This window comes from Chrysochloris asiatica, unplaced genomic scaffold, assembly GCF_000296735.1.
Source record: "Chrysochloris asiatica unplaced genomic scaffold, ChrAsi1.0 scaffold00087, whole genome shotgun sequence".
In the NCBI taxonomy this organism is placed as follows: Eukaryota; Metazoa; Chordata; class Mammalia; order Afrosoricida; family Chrysochloridae; genus Chrysochloris; species Chrysochloris asiatica.
In genome coordinates, this window is record NW_006408605.1 from 8733884 (window position 1) to 8756858 (window position 22975).

Here is a 22975-nt window from a genome sequence, read left to right on the forward strand (position 1 = left end):
ATACTTCGGACATATTATCAAGTGGGACCTGTCTCTGGAGACTTCTTGGTAAAGTGGAGGGGTCAGTGAAAAACAGGAAGACCCCCCCAGTGAGATGGTTTGGCACAGTGGCAGCAACAACAGGCTCAAGCTTAGTAACAATTGTGAGGTTTGCACAGGACCAGCCAAGCTTTTTTCTGTTGTTCATAAGGTTGTTATGACTCTACAGCACCTAACAACAGCAACAATCCTCTCATAGTTTTGACATATTGTCAGGAAGGACCAGTCCCCAGAGAAGGGCATCATGCTTGGTGAAGTGGAGGGTCAACAAAAAAGAGGAAGATTGCTAACAATATGGATTGACACGGTAGCAGCAGCAACGACCTCAAGTAGTAGCAATTATAAGGATGCGCAGGACTGGGCAGTGTTTTGTTCTGTTGTACATAGGGTCAATATGAGTTGGAACTGATTCAATGGCACCTAACCACAACAACATATATTGCCTGCCCCATCACCATGTTAACATGTGTCTATCCTCTAGCTTGTGAATAATTTTCCCTCCCTCCCCTTCCAGTAAGGAGTCTTGGTGTGGTGCTGTAGGATAAGCACTGGACTGCTAACCACAAAGTCAGCAGTTCAAACCCATCAGTGGTTCCTCAGAAACCCTATATGGGGTCACTATGACTCAGAACCAACTTAAGACCAACAACAACAACAACCAACTCCCTCAGGTAACCATCATAGAATGCTTCATTTATCAAGAAAACCTTATCTTAACTTTTTACAACAGTGGTCCCATACACTATTTGTCCTTTTGTGATTGACTAATTTCACTCAGCATAATGTCCTCCAGGTCTATCCATATTGTGAGGGGTTTTGCAGAATCATTGTTGTTCTTCAACGTTGGGTAGTATTCCATTGTGTTTATATACCAAAGTTTGTTTAACCATTTTGTTGATGGTCATTTTGGCGGTCTCTTATTTTTTTGCTATTGTGAATAGTACTGCAAGGAACATGGGTTTGCATTTATCTATTCATGTTAAGATATGTTGCTTGTGGATAGCGTATTAAGGAAATCTATTTTCTTATCCATTCTGCTACTCTTTGTTTACTAAATCTTTCTGCTTCTCCTCATTTTTATTTTAATGTGAAGTTGTATTCAATTTTTTTTAGGTTATCCTGTAATTTAGTAACCTTCCCCCAATTTAAAACAATTTGTTTTATCTTGAAATCTACTTGACTTCCTCACTACCTGAAAGTTCTGTATCTACACTATTCCCTCTTTTTGTTTTGTAGTGGACTTCAAAAACTGATAGGTCTGGTTCCTTATTTTCAATCTTGTAGATTTGTTTTACTTTAAATACTTCTGTAGCTGGATTGGAATCCTGATATGGTGCTGTGGGGTAAAGCACTGGACCGCAAGGTTGGTTTAAACCACAAAGTTGGCAGTTTAAACTAAGTGATTAGACAGCACTTAACAACAATATACCTGGATTAAGTTCTGGGTGGTGGTGTCATGTATGTTAATCTTAGGTTGTTTGCTGTTGTTGGTTCTCAGTCCAAAGAACACCCTTTAGTATTTTTTGTAAAGTTGGTCTTCTTATTACAAATTCTTTTCATTTCTGTTTATTTAGAAATATCCTAATTTTACTGTTGCATTTGAGGGACAGCTTCACTGGGTATATGATTGGTTAGCAATCTTTTTCTTTCAGAGTTTTGTATATGTCATCCCTGCATGGTTTTTGCTGCGAAATCAGAGTCTAGCCTTATTGATTTTCCTTTATAGGTAACTTTTCATTTTTCCCAAGCTGTTCTTAGTATTCTCTCCTTGTCTTTGGTTTTAGAAAGCTTGATTATGATATATCTTGGTGATTTTCTTTTATGATCTATTCTGTTGAAAGTTTGTTCAGCTTCTTAGATGCTTATCTTCTTGTCTTTCATAATGTTAGGGAGGTTTTCTTTCAACAACTCTTCAGTAATTTTCTCTGTGCTATCTAATGTCTCTTCCTATTTTGTTATTCTGACCACCTATAAGTTATTCCTCTTTATGGAGTCCCACATAACTCTTAGGCTTTCTTTGGATCTTTTTCATTGTTTTTTCTGATTGTTCTTCTAGAATACTAGTATTGAGAGATTTATCTTCAAGTTCACTAATCTGGACTTCTATTGCTTTGCCTTTTCAATGTAGTGTCCATTTCTGAGATCTTAGTATTAATCTTCTGAATTTCTAACTGCAGGATTTGTATTGTTTCAAAATTTGCATTTATTTGTCTGTTTGTTCTTGGTAGTATTTTCCTGAATTCTTCTGAAATTTCTATTGTGTTCACCTTGCTTTCCTTGATCATTTTGTCAATCCTTTGAAGGTATCTAAATATCATTCTTTAAAAATTCTTTTCAGTTAGCTCTATTACCTTTACTTTCTCAGAAACTTTTCTGGCTCTGCATCTTGGTCATTTGTTTGAGTCACTCTCTTTTGTTTCTTCATGTGAGCTAAAATTGTCTGTTATCTCAGGGATATTGTGTTATTGGCAAATTTATATTCAATTGATAATTATATGTTGTTATGGTCTTAGGCTCTCATCAACTGTCTCCTGTGAATATAGTTAGAGAATGGAAGCATGTTCATGTTCACCGTCCATATACCTCGGTTTAGAGTGGGTTTGTTTGGTGTTGGCTGCTGTCTATCATTGATCAGGTGGTATAGGAGCTGGTATTGGCTTCACCAGTAGGTGGAGCTGCACAGTGTACACTTGTGGCTAGGCTATATGGGCAAGATTAAAAAGGAGCTCTGGTAGCGTAGTGGTTATGAATTGGGCTGCGAACCTTAAGGTCAGCGGTTCGAAACTACCAGTTGCTCCGCGGGAGAAAGATGAGGCTTTCTACTCCCGTAAAGATTCACACCCTCGGAAACCCTCTACAGGGTCACTATGAGTTGGAACCAACTCCACAGCACATAACAACAACAACATTGTCTCCTATCCTGTCAGAAAGAAAATAAAACACCCTCCATCCCACCCCCCACAAGAAAACAAAAAAATATAAACAAGCAAATCAGTAGTGAAAAAAGAAAATAATAAAGGATAAAAAAGAAACAAAAACAGGCATCAATCAAAAAATAAGAATATAGTAACTAAAAAGAGAAAAAAACAACAGGAAAATGGAGCTATAAAAGAGAAAAATAAGAGCTAAAAGGAATTTTAAAAACCTTAGAAAAACCAAGGAGAGAGATGATGAAAAAAGAGCAGAGAAAGAAAAGTAGTAGTAAAGAAAGATCAAAAGAGGAAAAAAAGAAAGCGAGAAAATGAGAAACAGAAGAAAAAAAAGGAAAAACAAAAGCAGAGATAGAAAGGATAGAATTCAAGGGAATGGAAAGAGAAGAACAAGATGAAACAATGAACAAAACAATGAAAGGGAAAAGAAACAAAACCAAAAAATTCAGTGCAGCTATTGAACCTGGAGAGAAGAAAACTCAGGGGACTCCTTTCAGCTAAGGAGCTCACAAGGTGGGTATGGGAAGTATGTGACAGCAGAGTTCCTTAACCTAGATGGAGTTCCTATTGTCCTAGGTGTTATCTGGAGTCCTGGTATGGTGCTGTGGGTTAATGCGCTGAACTGCAAAGTCGGTGTGAACCAAACAGTTGGCAGTTCAAATTCACCAGCCGCTCCTCTGATACCCTTTACAAGGTCAACTATGAGTCAGAACCAACTCGAAGGCAGGCACAACAAGGTGTTATCTATGACACTCAATCTGGAATGGAGCTAGTGTCTCTTAGGCCCACAGGGCAGCTGGGGATAGGGTGGCTGGTTATGAGAGTTTCTGCTAGAATAATGCTGGTCTGATGGCTTTGCATGTTCTGTAGGTCTAGAGCTGATCCTCCCCCACCGCACCCCCTACTGGCTTCCCCCACCGCACCCCTTACTGGCATGGCTCACAACCATGTGGCTTAAAACTCCTGAAGAGCAGGGTCTGTGTTGGGGGTGGATGAGGGTGGTAGCTTGCCACACCTCTGGTCACCAGGGGAGTGTGGGGAAAAAGAGGAATCACTCCTTTCCTGTCACCTTCTGTTTCTGTTGCCAAAGCAGCTCACAAATATTTAAAATGGTTGCATTGTTTCTGGCTGATCATTCACCATTCAGTCTCCTTTTCTCGCTGTTCCTTCTCAGCTTCTCCCAAGCACTCAATCCACCTCTGAAGTTCAGGTCCAGAATCTTCATCTGTGTCTGTTTCATTTGGTCTCTTGTATCTTTATTGGATCTATGTTGCTATGTGACATAGCAACAGAAAGAGGAGTATTGGGATGGAGAAGATGTTCCTTCTCTCTAAACCCTTAAAAGCTGCTAGAGAGACTACAGCCATCTCTAGTATTCTCTCTAAACCTCCAGGCTAGATTAGCTGCCACCTTGTTGTTGTTGTTAAATGCCATCAAGTCAGTTCTGACCCAATGACCCTGCTGGCAAGGAGAGGCTGGTGAGCTTGAACTGCCAACCTTGCAGTTCAAACCAACTTTACAGTCCAGCACATTAACCTACAGCACCACACCAGATGTCCACTATGTTGCTGTTGTTAAGTGACTGGTAGCGTAGTGGTTACGAATCGGGCTGCGAACCGCAAGGTCAGCAGTTCGAAACTACCAGCTGTTCCTCACGAGAAAGATGAGGCTTTCTGCTCCCGTAAAGATTCACAGCCTCGGAAACCCTGTACAGGGTCGCTATGGGTTGGAACCGACTCGACGGCACTTAACAACAATAACAGTGACCCTGAATAGGGTTTCTGAGGAGCAGCTGGTGAGTTTAAACTGTCGACCTTGCAGTTCAAACAACCTTGCAATCCACTGCTTATTCTACAATGTCACATTAGGCACCCTTCTATAGTACTTGTCTTTCTTCTTCCACTAGACTGTAAGCTTCAGGAAGGCAGGAGTCTCTTGTTCCCAATTTATCTGTAGTAGGGTCTGGCACATGGTAAATGACCAGTAAGTGTTGACTGACTGATTGACTCATTGAACAAATGATTAAATACTTATCTACTGCTGGGTCTAAGTCGAAGAGGAAAAGAGCAGACTTGGGGACAAAAGACAAGGAGGGAGACAAGGAAAAATCAGGCAGAGAAAGAGAAAGACAGGTAAGGACCTGGTATCACTGGGGGTCAAACTCAGAGTTATTGGACCTACCCTAATTCTTTTCCATCTCTCTTAACTGCCTTTTTTTTTTTCTAGATAGTTTTCCATTTCCTTTTCATTATTGTTCTTGGCAATTTCATCTTTGCAAGACTGAAACAAACAAAAAGGTAGTAAAATAATTGATAGTAGAGATAACCCACTAACACTGAATCAACGACTCATAGCTACCCTATATAGGGTTTCTGAGACTGTATATTTTTATGGGAGTAGACAGTCACATCTTCTCCTATAGAGTGGAGAGTGGGTTTAAACCACTGACCTTGCAGTTAGCAGCCCAATACCTAACCCACAACACTACCCAAGGTTTCTTCTTGTTGTTGTTAAGTGCCGTCGAGTGGGTTCCTACCCATAGTGACCCTGTATAGGGTTTCCAAGGAGACACTGGTGAGCTTGAACCACCAACCTTGCAGTTCAAACAGCTTTGCAGTCTGGCACATTAACCCACAGCGCCACACCAAGACTCCCAAGGTTTCTTAGTAGAGGTAAAAGATCATAAAAATCAATTCATCAAAATGAAATCAGAATTTAAAAGGATAAAAGTTTAAAAAGGTTGATAAAGTTTTTTGTTGTTTTTTTTTTAAACTAGGAAAATAAATCATAATCTAGGATTTCTCCAAAGAACACTAAATGGCCTATCTAAAAAAGATGGTCAGCTTTTCAGTAGGAGGATAAGCACCTGGGCCACTGCACAGCCTTACAATGACTGGCCTTCTCTCCCCACAAATCCTACTCCTACCTTCTAATCTGTGCACTTAAATTGTCATCAGGTCGTTGGTCCCTCCCCAAACCTAGAAAAAACCCCAAACTCACTGCCACTGAGTGGATTACAATTTATAGTGACCTTGTGTAAGGTTTTTGAGACTATAAATCTTTACAGGAGCAGAAATCAAATCTTCATCTTTCTCTCGTGGAATGGCTCGATTACTTCTGCCTTTTCTCTGAAAACACACATGTAATGTTGACACACACCTACTCTTTCCTTTTCATGAATCCTCAGGGTAGCTCTGCCTTCTCCACTTTGTGATTTGGAAGAAAAGAAAGCAAAATATATGAGATGCCAATGCAATTTTTCCTATTGCAGAGCTCCACAGGACAATTACCTACCCAATCTGGCTGGTTTTATAGCTCTCATAACCCTCCTTTATGAACATACTGTGACAGTTGGATGCTGGCTTTGATTATGGCTGCAGTCCTCAGCCACATTCCTATTTAACTGCAAAGTACAGCTCCTGCCTACCAGCCCAGCATTGATCATGTGACTATTTTAATTACTACATTCCTCTTTCCAACTAGAGCCTGTATCCAACTCCATCAAAACCAGGGAGATTTTGTGCATGTCCCTTCTTTTCCACGGGCTCCCTTGGACCCAGATCCTAAAGTATCTTGCTAGAATCCATTTAGGGCTCTGGGCTTTCTCAGGAGAGGTTTGTGAAGCTTGGGGTAACAGGAAGCCCTTTTTTTTTTTTTTTCATTATAAAAGAGCTGGGGAAATATTAACAAAACACGTTGAAAAATGCCAAAGGCAATGGCTGATTCCTAGGGGTTCCCCTGGCGATGATGCCAGGTCAAATGGATCAGCAGAGCCATTAGGATACTGGGATTGATTTTAGGAATTATTACTGCTGGGCCTGCCCTTCTGAGTTTCATGTTGTCCTTCAGGACAGAATCATATTGATTTCAGTTAGTGTGGGAAGTTTTAATGTTCAAAAGAAATGCTGGTTACCTGGCAGGCTATCTCTGCAAACCAAGGATGTTTTGTCTCTCTGGCTTATTGTGCCACAGTGTAAGGCAAGTTTGGCAGAGAAAATCAGTTGTTTAATGTCTGCCCCTCAGCTAAGGATTCCTCTGCAGGATACAAGGGATGGATAGGAGAGTATGGTATTCTGAAATCTCCTAGAATGATGTCTAAGACCAGACCATGGTGACCTGTGTGGGTGGGTGATCCATTAGCTAAATGAGAGCGCTGCTGCAGAAAACCAGAATGAGGATCTGGTAGAGAGTGAAAAGGTGTGATCTGGGCCTGCAGGAACCGAAAGGCGCCACAGGTGTGAGAGGAACCGGAGTCCTTGGGCACAAGGCTGGGACACATCGGAAACACCACCCCTCTAAGACACACCAGATTTTCTGTTTAGCAATCCCAAATCCAGCGAACCTTCAGTTCGTTAGAGGCCAAACAAATGTAGGCTTTGTTCTGCCCTTCCTCTGGGGTTTTGGCTCTTGTAAGGTGTAACTCGCCCCACTGCTTCTGCTCTTCCACTTTTCAAACCCTGCCTTCCCCGCCGCCCCCGCGCCTACTGAAGCCACGCCCTGCCGAAGCCACGCCTTGCCGAGGTCCCGGGGTGGGGCTCTCTTCAGCTCCCGGCTGCCCTTTCGCGTGCGGCCTTTGCTGGGCTGGTTGCTTTCTGAAGAGCTCGGGACACGTGTGGGTGAGTTAAGGGTCGGGTGGGGTGGTCTTGGAGGCTTCTCAGTTCTTAGTGAGAAGTAGCTATGGGGAGGCTTCTGTAGGGGTGCTGGGCGAAATTGGGGTTCATTCCCACGTGACTCCGGGCTTAGAAGGCACCCAGAGACGCTGGATAATAGGAGCCCCATAATCATCCTTATTTCCTAATATTGCGTCTTGTCCCCCGAGAGACACCCGGAGACGAACTCATAGAGCCTCATCGATCCTCAGGCGGCAGGCCCAGGAACCTTGGGAAGGTTAGTTAGGACCACGTGTCCGGATAGAGCTGACTTGGGCTCCGGAAAGGGGCATACTGGCGCTGTAGGATAAGTACTGGATTGCAGACCACAAGATTAGTGGTTCAAACCCACCGATCGTTCCTCGGGAGAAGGGGGCCTGTTTGCTCCCGTAGAGATTTACAGTCACGGAAACCCTACATAGGGCAAATACAGTCTGAATCTACTTAATGGCAGTGGGTTTGGTTTTTTTTTGGTTTCATAGTTAAGGACAATGAGCCCCTCTGTTCAGCTTCGTATTTAAATAATTTAGTAGTGAAATAAGAGGATGGCTGGAAAAAGACATTCCCTTAGGTACCCCCACTTTATAGACAACCCACCCCTCTTATGTATTGTCCTTCTGAAAAGGTTCCCTATTCAAGGCCTTTCTCAGTCTAGTTTGATCCAATTTCACTGCCCATTGGTCTCCAACGGTAACTTTTCCCCTTCTATTTTCCTGCTTCATCTTGTGTTTGAGACATGTCGTTATTTGTAATAATCAAGTATTTCCTGAATATCCAATGTATAACAGATATTAACCTTTGGACTTGTATTCCATTTAAGCTTCCCAGCCCCTCTTTTAAATGTCACTAGTTAGTTCTGAAGAACCTCTGGTAGCTTAGTGGTTACAAATTGGGCTGTGAACCTTAAAGGTCAGCAGTTCGAAACTACCAGCTGTTCCGCAAAAGAAAGATGAGACGTTGTGCTCCCATAAAGATTTCCAGCCTCAGAAACCCTGTACAGGGTCTCTATGAGTCGGAACCAACTCCAGGCACATAACCAACCAAGTTGGTTCTGACTCACAGTGACCCGTACAGGGTTTCCAAGGCTGTGAATCTTTGCAGAAGCAGAAAGCCACCTCTTTCTCTCATGACTCTATGTTTAGAGAGGGAATATTGTTAATATCTTAATTCACGTATGCGGAAACGGGTAGGGTGTGCTTTTTGTGGCTTAAACCTCACTATAAGTTATAGACTTTGAGGACATGGTTTCTGAGTTCTGCACAGAAGGGTTCTAACTGCTGGCTAACTAACCTTAAATGTTTTGATTGCAGAAGGGCAAACTGGACATTGGGCAGATGCAGCCCAGGTGAGTGCAACCCCCTTGGCTCAGCTTTGGCCCCAGCTGTAGGCAGCTGCCTAGGTTGCCTAGTACCAAGGCAAGTGTTATACTGCTGGGAGAACAGCAGCCCATACACAGCTGGTTGGCATTCTGGGCTTTGTTCATTCTAACTCTGTTGATAACTATACCAGGATGCCAGCACAGTTCCTTATCAATGTTAAACCTACAAGAGCATGTCTTTTGCTGGACGAAGCCTAAAATCAAGATATTATTGTTTTTTGGTCCAGCAGGTTTGGGCCAGTGTGAGCCATACATTGGAAAGTAAGCCAAGGTGGTAATCAAGCCGAGGAGAACTAATACAAGTGTTAATGTGCTGTGGAGTCAGTTCTTACAGGGTTTCAAGGCTGTATATCTTTACGGGAGCAGAAAGCCTCATCTTTCTCCCGTGGAACGCTACCAGAGTTATTCGCCATAGCAGTGTTTTGGTCTCCCTATTTTGAGAATGTGATGACCACTACATGCCTACCAAGTGTTGAAAAGGAGAGGAAATAATGGGTGTTTGTTTCACTGAAATCAAAAGGACTTCGTTTCTACTCTGCCTCCATACAAAGCTAGTCTTGTTGCTGTCTTTAATGTAGGGATTTCATAAGTCTAGGAATGCAGTATTAGGGAAATATTTAGTGTATGCTTGCTTTAAAATATGTGCATTCTTCATCCTTAATGTAAAAATATCAATTGATGGGTTTTAGGAAGATACTATAGAAATCCCTGAAAGGTACAGGCCATTTAAGTGCTTGCTTGACTATTAACCTAAAAATTGGTGGTTTGAATCCATTCAGAATTTCCTTGGAAGAAAGTCTTGAGAACACAGTTTTACTCTGCAACACGTGGGAGTTACGCCCGATATAGCTGTTTTGTAACGAGGTGCTAGGCCTAGGTACAATTTTATTGTTTGATTTTTTTTCCATAGGTACAACAGTGTATTTGGTTTCTTAACTAATATTTTAAGACATGCCTCTCAATTTTAAGCAGACACCAACACCACGCAGGGTAATATTGGAGCTTGACCAGGAGAACTGACTTAACTTGTTTAAGTGCCATTGAGTCAATTCAGACTCAGTGGCCCTGTATAGGATTTCTGAGGAATGGCTGGTGTGTTTGAACCACCTCCATTGTAGCTCAAACTGACCTTGCTGTCCAGTGCATTATCCTGCAGTGCCAAGCTATAAAAAGCAATATCCTAATTTCCAAAGGAGGAACTGGTTGGGGTAAGTTATTTATCCAAGTGTGTTGTTTCTATCGATTGTTATTTGCCATGGAGTCTGTTCCTACTCATAGCAACTCTGTACAGAGTTTCCGAGGCTGTAAATCTTTATGGGAACAGAAAGCCTCATCTTTCTCCTGCAGAACAGCTGGTAGTTTCAAACTGCTGGCCCTGAAGTTAGCCCAATTCGTTACCAGAGTTTCTGTCAGTTGGCTTTCCTTAAAAGAATTCTCACAGCTAAACATTGTGTACTTTGTGTAAATACCTCAAATGTTCATTGTCATTAGCCTTTTATGAATGAGGTGTGAAGACTAGTGATAACTAAAGGTTTGGGAGAAGCTATTGGAAACCCTATACAGGGTCACAATGGGTCGGAATTGATTCCATGGCACTTAACAACAACAATGGGATAAGACACTCACAGCCGCTCCTCAGAATCTACTCAGATGGCACTTAACATCTCTAAAGAAAAGCCACTCTAAGACTGCCTGTTTTAGCTTAGGGCATGTTGTTTAAGTGCCTTTGAGTCAATTCAACTCATAGCCATGCTATACAGGGTTTTAAAATGTTTATTTTTGGAAAAGCTACACAGAGCAAGGGAAATAAATCTTTGGGATCTTGGAGGCTCCTGAGAAATTAATAGTAATTTGTTCATGAATCTATTTTTTTTGGATGTCTTTTTTACCATGACTCCCCTCCCTATCTTTTTTTCTTCCTTAAAATGGATTTCCATTTACCATTTCATCAGTAGAACTGCTGGCCAAAGGGGCAAATTCTTAAAGGAAAAGTAAGCATATGTCAGTCACTACAGATCATTGTATAGTCCTTCCATTAATAACACTCCTGCCTTTTCCTAATATACATTAATTTAAGACAAGCCAGCCTCTCTAGGTGTTCCTTCTCCCTCTCTGGAAGTCCTCAGTCACGCCTGCTCTCTTCTTCAGTCTCTTAAATGTTAAGACCTTGAAGTATTCAGTCTTATGTATTTTCTCTCTCCTTAGAACAATGCAGTCACTCTCCATTTCTTCCATTACTATATCCATGCTAATAACTCCAGGATCCATAGTTGTTGGTTTAGCTGTCTTTCTGGGCTCCATATGATTGCTTCCTGGAAACTTGGCGGTCCCAAAGGAATCTTCTGCACAAATCAACTCAATTCTGTTGCCCCTCACACTTTACTTTTTCCTGCTTTGTAGGATCCCTATCACCAAGTTGTTATTGTTAAGTGCTGTCAGTTCCAAATCATAGCAACCCTGTATAGGGTTTCCGAAGAGTGCTGGTGGATTTGAACCATTGACCTTGCAGTCCAGCGTATTATCCTGCAGTGCCACACCAGGGCTCCTTCTAGCAACCTGGGCATCTTCATGGACCCTTTATCCTGCTTCTCTCCATCTCCAAGTAGTAGTCACTTCTGCCCTGAATGACTGCAGCAAATTACTAAGTGATTGTTTCTTGTCCCACCACAATAATAATTCCTTGATAAAGTCCAAACCACTTAACATGACTTACTGGACCTTGAAAATCTGGCCCCTGGGGTCTTCTTACTTCTGTGCCCTTCACAAACTGAGCTCTAGGCTGTCTATGAGGTTCTTCGAATCTATACTTTCCATCTTTACCCAAGCCTGTACTTTCTGGCTATGTTCAACCTTCACCAACCCTCATTCAGAATTTTGGGTCTCCTTGTTAAGAGTATAAGCTTCATGAGAGCAAATGATTGCGTTTCTCTTGTTCATTGTTACCCTAGAACAGTTGTTAATTTAATAAATGTGTGGATATGTCCGTCTCTCCCCACTCTTGCTTTACGTTTATTAACAGGATTCCCAGAGGGTTCTTATCCTTGCCAGGAAGTCTTTAATCTGGTATCACATTCTTAAAAGAATCCTCTTTTGTGCCAGGCCAGGCATCCCCAACCTGGTCACTAATAGAGCCACAGGACCAGACACTCACGTCTGAAAAGCAGGGTCGGCACAGCACCTTCTCGTCTCCTTTTGCCTCCCCAGCCTCACGTCCAGGGTCAGCAGCAGCTCTCAATTTCCTGCCCAAAGGCTGATAAGCTGACTCTACCTTAATACCGCCATTCAAGAGAATACCTGGCCCCTCTGGGGCACCGCAGTTCCAGAAAGTACAAACTAGTCCCCTCGTGTGTGTGTGTGTGTGTGTGTGTGTGTGTGTGTGTGTGTGTGTGTGTGCAGTGATGTGTACAGGGTTTCTTAGGAGTGGCTGGTGAGTTTGAACCACTGACACGGGTTCACACTGGCCTTGAGGTCGAATACTTAATTACTGTGCCACACTAGGGCATTAAACAGTGAAATCTGTGGGAAATGACCACTTCTGCTTCTCTGTTTCTTTTTAGGATGACTTGGAAATAGAGCAGCACTCCTGAGGAAAGGAAATTGTGTCAGACAAACTGTCTGTTCATAATAGTTCTCAGGTAAATGTCCCTATTCCATATCGACTATCCTCCTGTGTACCAGGCCTGTTGGCTAGTTAATTAGTATTCATCAGGAAAAGGTTGAGAAGCAAGAAATACACATGTATTTGCCCTCAACACTTTCTTGCCTCTGGACAATTAAAGGCTTGGTGTAGGTATTTGGTGGTGTATCGTTCAGTCTGAGAAATTGGGAAGCCACAGTGTAGTGCCTTTGGGCAATTTTCAGGTTCCTTGAGGGAAAGGATATTGTGGCAAGGGCTTGGCAGCAGGGTCTGGAACCAGTTTCCCTACCTTTTAATTTTTTGTGCCCCTGTCCTTTTGCAGTCAGCATTCCATTCTACTTGTTGTGTACTTTTGTTTCCAACTCAGCAACTCACCCTATATGACAGGATAGAACTCCCCATGGGATTTCTGTGGCTGGCATTTTTACAAAAACAGATCACAGATCAGTAATTATACTTTTATCCAGGTCTTCTACCTGTGATGCTTAGATATTTGAAATAAGAATGTTGTTAAGTCCCACAGAGTTGATTCCGACTCATAGCCACCATGTATAGGGTTTTTTAAGGAGCAGCTGGCAACTTGAAACACCAACTTTGGAGTTCAAATCAACCTCGCAATCCTGCGTTATCCTGCAGTGCCGCACCAGGACTATGAAAGGAGAATAGGAACACTTACAGGAATCACCCAATGGTTGTCAGCTATCCAGGCTTGTATGATGCCTGTGATGGTGTTACACTGTTGGAAGAACAAGCGCTACCTGTTTTGAGGTCTGGCTTCATGCACTGTTTTGGTGTTTTGGTCAAGTACCTTTGGGTTAGCATTTTGCACCTCTGAGAGTGGAATGGCTCCTCCTGTGGAGTTGGTCCTAGTCTGGATGCAAACATTTTTTGCCCCCATATTAGCAAAGGATTCTGTCTTAGGGATAGGTGGGTAGGCAGCCTTTCATTTCTTTCCTTTTGAATACTAGGTCCCTTGACAAGAGTGAGAAATCTTCCTCCATCAGGAACTCAGATGTCTGACTCTTTGTGACACCAAGATAAGTAATGTATGTTGTCCTTTTTATCGTGTAGGCTAAAATTAACTTGCTTCATTCCAGATGTATGGAAAACAAAACTTTAGAGACTGATGTTTGTTTTGTTCTTGAAGTTATGTAGAGTAACCACATTGTAGAGGATACTTAGAATGTAAAATTCAAGACTTAACACTAACCCCTCATTTCTAGAGCTTGACTAAAGTAAAACTTCCATTCACAACTTCAATGTGTATGTGACTAGTAATTACCATACTGGAAAAGTCAGAACATTTCCATCATTGAAGAAAGTTTTATTATCCATTGCTGTTGTAGAACAGGGATAGGCAAAGAGCCAGATATTTGACTTGTGTCGCGTGGTGTATGTTGCAACTAGTCAGCTCTGCTTTTGTAGTTTGAAAGTAGCCACAGATAATATGGCAATAATTGAGCATGGCTATGTTCCAATAAATTTTTTATTTTTTATGGATACCAAAATTGGGATTTAAAAAAAATTTTTTTTTTCAGTGTCATGATTTCCCCCCTGCATTCCCAATAGGTAGCAAGAGGGAATGGCCTTGTGAACTTCAGCTTGCCAACCCGTATTCTAGAAAATGAAAACTAGACCTTGGAAATCAGCAGTGTGACACCTCAGGGAAAGGTCTGAAGGAAGAGCAGTTTTCATCAGAACCTGTGATCACTAAGCTAATGCTATAGGATGTTGTTAAGTGCTGTCAAGTCAATTCTGACTCAGAGACACCCTGTATGTAATGTTTTCGAGGAACAGTTGATGGGTTGAACCATCAGCCTTGTGTTAGCAATCCAATGCTTACCAATTTGTGAGAAAAAATTTCAAACTGGTTCATCTTCAGAGTAAAGAGAACACAAAGGCAATTTAGCTGACCCAGGGCACAAATTGTTACCTGGCTACCACAGAAGAGGAGGAGGGAACCTGTTTGAGAAACAGAAACTTTAAAATAGGATGTAATCATACTGTTCACTCCATAATCCTCAGCCAATGAGGAACTGGGAGAGCTAGGAATAAAATGCTTGTGAAACTGTCGCTGGAGCGCACCAGCCTGTCTTGCCTTCTGGGCTAGGGCACCCAATTTTTGCAAAATTGCCTAATAAAGCCTCACTCAGTAAAGTGGGTACGGATTGGATTTCTTGAGCTTCAGTGAACACTCATAATAACCTCACTCTGGATAAAGTCCTGTCTCTTTCTCTCTTCCTCCTCGCCTTGGGGTTTATATCAACCCACCAGTTACCAAGAGGAACCAAGATGGTATCAGGGTATCCACAGTATTTCTCACACAATAACACCACACCAGGACTTCATGAATAGCAATAGGACTGCCTAACAGGGTTTTGCATTCCTGAGCATACAAGTTGCCTTCTTAACCACAGTAGGGCTAGCCATATGTAGAGGGACTCTTGTGTTGATTGATACTTGAAAAGGCTGATTCATTTGGTGTTTGTGTGTGTCTGTATTTAGTGACCTAAGAGGTTTCCATGACTTAATCATGCAAATTAAAATGATTAATGGGATTTCCTACATGATAAGTTAATTAGTCACCTACTTATCCCAGTTTTTGTTTAGTTTTGCTTTGTTTTTTGCTGTTGGTTTTTTCTGTTTGTTTGTTTTTTAGCAAAGTTTATTCCTGGTGAGTCTGAAGACTTTGAAGCAGAAGCAAAACATTTCAAAGTAACTTATTTATCCCTTCTCTTTCTATTCTTTTCCCATACTGAAATGGAAAAAGTCCAAATGAAATTGGACTGGCAAAGCTAATGCCCTGTGAATACCTAAGCTACCTTGTCCAGCCAGAGCTTGCATTTCATAAAGTGCCCTTTTTTAGGGTGCAGTCCTACACTGTAGTAACAGGAAAAGCTTTGAAGGTGAGTTGCTGTTAACTGCTGTTCAGTTGATTCCAACTCACAGTGAAACCTGTATGGGATTTTCAAGGCGGATTTGAATCACCTGTGCTTCACTTAGCAGTCCAGTACTTACCCTACCCTGCCACACCAGGACTCCAAAAAGAGAGACCCCAACTATTTAGAGTTTTCCTTGGCACTTGTCAAGGCCTGGTGTGGCACTGTGGGTTTAATGTGCCAGACTGCAAAAGCTGTTTGAACTGTGCAAGGTCAGCAGTTCAAACTCACCAGCTACTCTCAGAAACCCTACTCTAGGGCACTTAACAACAACTGGCACTTGCCAGGTTGAAAGAAAAGTTTTTTAATCAGGAAAACAAAACCCAGAGGTGTAAATTCTACAGGGCCCAAAGGGATACAAAAAGGTGACTAAGTGCTAAGGAATTCACACAAAGGAGAACAACCTGCTAAGAGCAGCTAATTAAGACCCTAAAAGAGTTACAGTGACCCCTGTTAATCTTATTGCTTAGTTAGGGCTTTATGAACAGCTCTGGTTAATGGAACTGTCAGTATTCTCAACAATTCCATTGAGTTAACAAATCAAATAATACTTAGAATCTCTGCTTAGTAACATTAGTCCCCTTGCTGTAATTTGTTATTGTTGTTATGTGCTGTTTTTTGTTGTTAAGTGCCGTGGAGTTGGTTCCCACCCATAGTGACCCTGTGTAAGGTTTCCAAGGAGCAGCTGGTGAGCTTCAACCGCTGACCTTGCAGTTCAAACGGCTTTGCTGTCTAGCGCACAGTGCCACACCAGGACTCCGTTCTGTTATTTAGGAACACTTATTGTGCTAAATTGTTAGGTCGTATATTTGGTTCAAAGGAGCTTCCCTTTGTTTTTAGTGATTGTTAAATAGGTGCCATTGAGTTGGTTCTGACTCAGGGACCCTCTGTACAACATAGTGAAACATTCTTCTTTTGCTGTAGTCAGTTCTGACTCATAGCCACCCTGTACAGCCAGTGCTCCTTGGAGGCCAGAATGGCCAGACTTCATCTCTCATACTTCAGATATATTGTCAGGAGGGACCAGTCACTGGAGAGAGGGTTGTATGTGTCATCAAGTTGGTTCTGACTCATAGCAACCATATATAGGGATTCCAGGGACTGGCTAGTGAGCTTGAACAACTGACCTTGCTATTCAAACTGTCCAGCACATTAACTCAGAGCCACAGAAAGTGTTCTTGACAGAACACTTGTTATATGCCATGGAGTCAGTTCTGACTCATAGCTACCCTGTACAAGGTTCTGAGGCTGTAAATCTTTATGGGAGCAGAAAGCCTCATCTTTCTCCTGTGGAATAGCTGGTAGTTTCGAACTGCATTTCTTGCCCCAGTCCCAAGATCTGCTATTTTTCTAAGGAGCTCTGATACTGGAACCAAGCTTCTAACAGAGCAAGGAATTATGTGTATATTAACCAGGATCCTTACACTTATTCTGTGGTCTTCATTATTTGGTTTAAAATCTGGGAGTCGTAGAGTAGTGCATGGTATGTTATCTCAATTATAATTTTCTCATGAGCATACAGGTGGCAAAGTAAGAACTTCTAGAACTCTCATAATTTGTTGTCACTCAAGGCACAGTGAAGGTTTGAACATGAACCAGAGGGAAAGGGGGGCAGAAGAGCAAAATTAAGACTGGACTCCATTCCCACTTCTGCAGATCATGCAGAAAGAATGTCATTGTTCCCAGGTCAAGACAAATGATTATCTGAAACCCACCACCACCACCCTTAATAAAACTTTTATTTACCTTGAGACAAGTGTGCACGTGTTTTTTGTTTGCTTCATTTTCTGCTAGCTTCCATACTAGAGTCCAACTGGATATTTTCACAATTCCCAGACCCGAACTTCCCTCTCGCATGTATATTTCCAGGACTGAAAACAACCTATGTGTGGTATAGTGAATTAATATTTCTTCTAGCTGCTATTAAGTAGCATCCAGTTGCCTAACTCATAGCAACCCTGTATAGGTTTTCTGAGAAGCTGCTTGTAGGTTTGAACCACCAACCTGGTTAGCAATCCAGTTCTTGATCCTACTGTCCCACACCAAGACTCCCCTTTAGCTTGTAAAGTACTTTAGCACCAAAACACTTTCATGATGGGTCTGTGCTGATGGATTTTATTCAATTGTGAGTAGTGGTAAAGGTTAATTGTAAAAAACTTGGAGCTCTGATGTGGGTATAAAATGAAGCATCTCAGTTAGTCTCGTATTCTTTGGACCTTGAAATCCCTGCACACTGAACTGCCTTGACCCAGGAACAAAAAGCTGTAACTTAGTAATGACAGCATCAGAACCAAAAGCACCAGACAGTGATGGGCTTCTCAGCTCATGGAGCAAATTTAAATCCCTTTAAGCAGAAGGCTCTTGAGTAGGGCACATCCAGGGCCTACAGCAAGGACTGAGTGGATTGTGTTTATCAACATCCCTAAAATTTTGTAGCTGCCAAAACTGCAGAGTACCATAGAACCCTGTCCAGAAAAGAGACTTGAGCATTTCTAGTCCTGCAATGTGCCAAAAGAACCAATAGATCTGTTTTGGAAGAAGTGCAGCCGGAGTGCTCCTTGGAGGCCAGGATGGCTAAGCTTCCTCTCTCCTACTTTGGACATGTAGTCCGGAGGAAACAATCGTTGGAGAAGGATGTCATGCTGGGTAGGGTTGAGGGTCAGAAAAAGAGGAAGACCTCCAACGAGATGGATCGGCCAGGTGGCATCATTGATGGACTCGGGGGTGGCAGCGGTGGTGAGGTTGGCCCAGGATCGAGCATTGTTTCGTTCTGCTGTGCATGGGGTTGCTATGAGTCGGTTCCGACTCGATGGCACCTGACAACAAGTCCTGCAATGTAGCCAGTTACCTTCCTAACAAACCCTAGAACTGAGTTAATTGAACTGTTACTAGACACTTATGTGCCGTGCAACCCTGTACAGTATTTCTGAGGCTGTAAATCTTTACGGGAGCAGAACACCTCATCTTTCTCCTGCAGAACAGCGGTAATTTCTAACTGCTGACCTTAAGATTCGCAGCCTGATTTGTAATCACTGTTACCAGAGCTGCTTATATACGTGCCTTTTATTACTAGGTCTTTGCAAATGGTATTTTCCCCCAGTGTTTTTCTCTTTCTACTCTATTTTTGTTAATTGTCAGCTTTGAAATGGTAGCTTAGTCTGCAATTCTGCAGAGAAGTTCTCAGTGTCAGTACCATCTACCTGTCCTTAGATACCATGTAAGTGCTTGGAAAAGGTAGATTTATCAGCTTGTGAAGACGTACTCCACTTTTTTTATACTTTGTTACATGCTATTGAGTCAACTGCGACCCTGTATAAGGGAGGGTTTCCAAGGAGCAGCTGGTGAGCTTCAACAGCCGACCTTGCATTTCAAATGGCTTTGCAGTCTGGCGCGTTAACCTGCAGTGCCATGCTAGGACTCTTCTTACCTTTGGTTGGTTGGTTATGTGCCATGGAGTACTGGTTACGAACCAGACTGCGAACCTTAAGGTCAGCAGTTCAAAACTACCAGCTGCTGCTCGGGAAAAAGATGAGGCTTTCTGTTCCCGTAAAGATTTACAGCCTTGGAAACCCTGTACAAGGTCGGTGTGGGTTGGAACCAACTCAATGAACTGATCTTAACAATATCCCAGTAAGAGAGGGGCCCACTACCATCAAGAAAGAACTAGAAGTGAAGTGCATTCTTTGAACCTGGGGCCCTTGCACTGTGAAGCTCCTACATCCAAAGGAAAATTGATGCCAAGGCATTTGGAAAGCTCTAAGGAGTGCTGGGCCTACAGATGGTAAAGGAAGGCAAGGACGTTTTTCCTGAGCCAGTGCTCTGAATTCAGTGACTGTATAGGAGCTCTGGTAGCTTAGTGGATATGAATCAGGCTGCGAACCGCAAGGTCAGCAGTTCAAAACTCAGCTGTTCCACGGAGACAGACTTTCTGCTCCCATAAAGATTTACAGCCTCGGAAACACTGCAGAGTCACGGAGTCGGAACTGACTCCACAGAACATAACCACCACCATAGGAGTCCTGGAGTTCTAGTGTGGTGCTGTGGGTTAATGTGCCAGACTGCAAAGCCGTTTGAACTGCAAGGTGTGTGGTTCAAGCTCACCAGCTGCTCCTCGGAAACCTTATACAGGGTTGCTCTGGGTCAGAACCGACTTGAGGACACTTAACAATAACAATAGGATAAGTACTGCACCATATGGTCCGTGATTCAAATTCACCAGCTGCTCTTCAGAAACCCAATACAACGTTGCCATGAGTTGAAACCACCTCCCCAAAACTTAACAGAGAAGAAGCCTTGATGGAGTAGTGTGTTACATGTTGAGCTGCTAGCCTCAAGGTCAGCAGTTGAAATCCACCAGTTGTTCCACCAGAGAAATGAGACTTCCTGCTCCCATAAAGATTTACAACCTTAGAAACCCTAAACAGGGTTGCTGAGTCATAACAGCACAATCACTAGTCCCAGGAAGTGAGGATGAGTGTTTGTTTTTTAAAGGACTAGAGCTTTTTCATTGTTTTTTGAGCACAAAAACAAAAAGATGTCCAAATGATTTGCTAGTAGACATTGAAGATACAATATAGCACACAGCTATTTGGAACTAAATTTAGCTTTAAAAATATTAAAATGAAAATAGATTGGCAGAGAATTTACTGTTCAAATTTGAGATTTGTTCACTCAAATATATGTGGTGGGTTCTATCTTTCGTTGTTAATCTAAATATCTTTAAAATTTTGTGAAACATCTTTATGTGTAAAGTATAGCTTATTCATACCTTACTAGCAGGTGTAGAACTGCCAGGTAGGTGCCAGGATGAATCTTACCAGATTTAAATGGGTAATTTTAACGTTTACTATGGACTATATAAAAAGTTGAACAATGATTTTGTCATTTTCAGATATTCATGTAAATAGTGTGGCATTAAAGAACATTGACAACATTCAGCTGTATGCTGATGATGCCATAATTGCTCATTTTGGTTTTAAATTTCTGAATGGCAAAACATAAAATACAAAAAAATTGCTTTGAGGGTTGTGTGTGCCGATGAGTTGTTAACAACTCTATAGTGACCCTGTATAGTGTTTCCAAGGCTGTAAATCTTTATGGGAGCAGAAAGCCTCATCTTTTTCCTGTGGAGCAACTGGGGGATTCAGACTGCTACCCTTGCGGTTGCAGTCCTACATGTAATCCACTACACCACCAAAGCTTCAAGCAATGGGACTCATTTTTGGGGCGAGTAAATTTGTGCAACCTCTGGAGGGCAATTTTTCCTTCCATAGCCATTCTCACCAATTTTTTCGGTTTAAAGATGTATGTCATATGACTTATTAAGTGCCTTTGAGTAATTTCTGACTCAGTAAGTGCCACCCAGTTGGTTCTGACTCATAGTGATGCTGTATAGGGTTTCTGAGAAGCTGCCAGTGGGTTTGACCCATCAACCTTGTAGTTCAAACGGCCTTGTGATCCAGTGTTTATCCTACAGTGTAACACCAAAACTACATAGCAACCCTGTATAGGGTTTCCAAGTTGCAGCTGCGGAACCACTAACCTTGTAGTTAGCAGTCCAGTGCTTATTTAACAGCTCCACATCAGGACTCCCATCTTACTAGAAAATTATAATACCTTCATTTTGCTTAAATTCAATGTTAACACTTGTGGAAGCAGCAGTCAAGAAATCAAACAACAGGTTGCATTAGGCAAATCAGCGTGCACAAGATGTTGAAGAGCAAAGAACAAAAAACTATTGTGCCTGACCTAATTCATAGTATTTTCAGTTGGTTCATAGGATGTGAAAGTTGGACCAGAGAAGAATTGATGTATTTGAGTGGTGGTGTTGGAAAAGAATGTTACAAGTATCATGAACTGCTAGAAGAACAAACAAATCTGTGTTGGAAAAAGTACAACTGGAATGCTACTTAGAAGCTAAGATGGCGAGACTGCATCTGTCATTCTTTGGACATATTGTCAGGAGTTAGCAGTCCCTGGAGAAAAGCATCTGTGTTCGGTACAGTGGAGGGTCAGCGAAACAAAGGAACACATCGACGAGATGATTGGCACGGTGGCAACAACAGTGGGCTTAAGCTTAATGATTGTGAGGATGGCATAAGACCAGGCAGTGTTTCGTTCTGTTGTGTATAGTATCCCTATGAGTCGGAACCAAATCAACGGCACTTAACACCAACAACAGTGGAAGGGAACTAAATGAAGCTGATATTATTTTGTAATTTTATTTCATGATCATTATATTTTCCTTTGCATTTTGGACTGATTATGAGTATAACCTCACGTTCTGTTCTCTCTTGTTTACCACATAACACTCCAATGACATTATAACTGCGTGATTCATGATGTACTTGGTCTTACACAAAGCTAACCAAAACACACCTACAAAATAAGCATGACCTTGTATTTGTATTATAGTCTTTGTGATTGTGCTTGTTCCCATTGGGTAATGAACTGTGAAGCAGCATCAAAGGGAAGAAAGTGATTGCACAAGTTTTTAAGTAAAGCATTTTTTAGATGAAAAACACATGTGGAGATCTGTGAAAGGCCCATACACAAATATTGTAAGAAAAATGAAATTATTTTCTATTGCTTTGTAAGTAGCATTTCTTTTGATTGCCTCAGAGCTGAAGAAAAAAATTATATGTTCCAAATAATTTTTTTACTTATTGTTAGATGCAATCGAGTCAGTACCGACTTATAGCAACCTTATGCACAACAGAACAAAACACTGCCCTGTCCTGCGCCAATTTCCCAATTGTTGCTTTGCCTGAGCCCATTGCTGCCACTGTACCTATCCATCTGGTTAAGGGTCTTCCTCTTTTTCTCTAACCCTTTACCAAGCATGATGTCTTCCAAGAACTGGTTCCTCCTGATCATATGTCCAAATTATGAGAGACCAAGTCTGGCCATCCTAGCTTCAAATGAGCATTCTGGCTATACTTTTTGTCTAACACATTTTTTTTGTTGTTCTTCTGATAGTCCATGATACTTTTAATATTTTCCTCCAACACCATAACTCAAATGCATCAATTCATCTACAGTCTTCTTTATTCGTTGTCCAAATTTTACATGCATAAGAGGTTATAGAAAATACCATGGCATGGGTCAGGTGCCCCTTATTCCTCAAACTGACATTTTTGCTCTTGAACACTTTAAAGAGGTTTTGTGCAGATTTGCTTAATGCAGTGTTTGATTTCTTGACTGCTGCTTCCATGAATTTGATGGTTGAGCCGAGCAAAATGAAGTCTTTGACAACTTCAGTCTTTCATCCATGTATCATGATGTTATTATTTATTGCTCCAGTGGTGAGGACTTTTGTTTTCTTGACATTGAGGTGCAACCCAAACCAAAGGTTTTGATCTTTGATCATCATCAGTAAGTATTTTAAGTCTCTTTGCTTTCAG

General features: G+C 41.8%; 1 protein-coding gene across 1 annotated transcript in view; it reads left to right on the forward strand.

The window, feature by feature from the left end:
- The first annotated feature begins 13602 nt into the window (after nucleotides 1-13602).
- Nucleotides 13603-22975, forward strand: part of MATR3 (matrin 3) — an 86255-nt gene continuing 76882 nt past the window's right edge. The window contains exon 1 of the mRNA XM_006866129.1: nucleotides 13603-13679. The gene's annotated coding sequence lies outside the window, so the exon portion shown is untranslated. The remainder of the gene's footprint in view (nucleotides 13680-22975) is intronic.